Source organism: Pseudopipra pipra, chromosome 12 (genome assembly GCF_036250125.1).
Source record: "Pseudopipra pipra isolate bDixPip1 chromosome 12, bDixPip1.hap1, whole genome shotgun sequence".
NCBI classification, from domain to species: domain Eukaryota; kingdom Metazoa; phylum Chordata; class Aves; order Passeriformes; family Pipridae; genus Pseudopipra; species Pseudopipra pipra.
In genome coordinates this window covers 1,101,644-1,102,090 of record NC_087560.1, presented here as the reverse complement: position 1 = coordinate 1,102,090, position 447 = coordinate 1,101,644, and positions in this window count along the sequence as shown.

Genomic DNA, 447 nt, shown 5'->3' with positions numbered 1-447 from the left:
TTGTGCTCACAATTTTGTCTTTGCCAAAAAATATCACTTCTTAATTATATTTGAAGTTAGTGTTACTCAGTTACGTTATTAGAAAAAAATCTGGTTGTGTTCAACCAAATTACTGCCCGACACAGTAATTGTGTTGCAGCAGCTGAGAGAGAGTTCTGGGGTCAAGATTTTGCAATTAACAATCTGCTGTCTCTAGTGATACCTGTACAGACTCTGGGAGCACACTGATGTCAGGTGAGGGCAGCTTGCCTGTGTCTCTGGAAGGTTAAGTCTGCAGTTTGAAGATGTTCCTCTCGAGATCAAAGTTCTTTTGTTGCAGTAGTTTCAAAGAGATTAATAAACAGGGTGTACTTGTATAAGAGGCCATACCAATGTCAAGATGCCTTGCATACATTCCATCAGGTTTGGCTCAGGTTTGGCTCTTGCTCTGGGGGCAGAGCACAAATA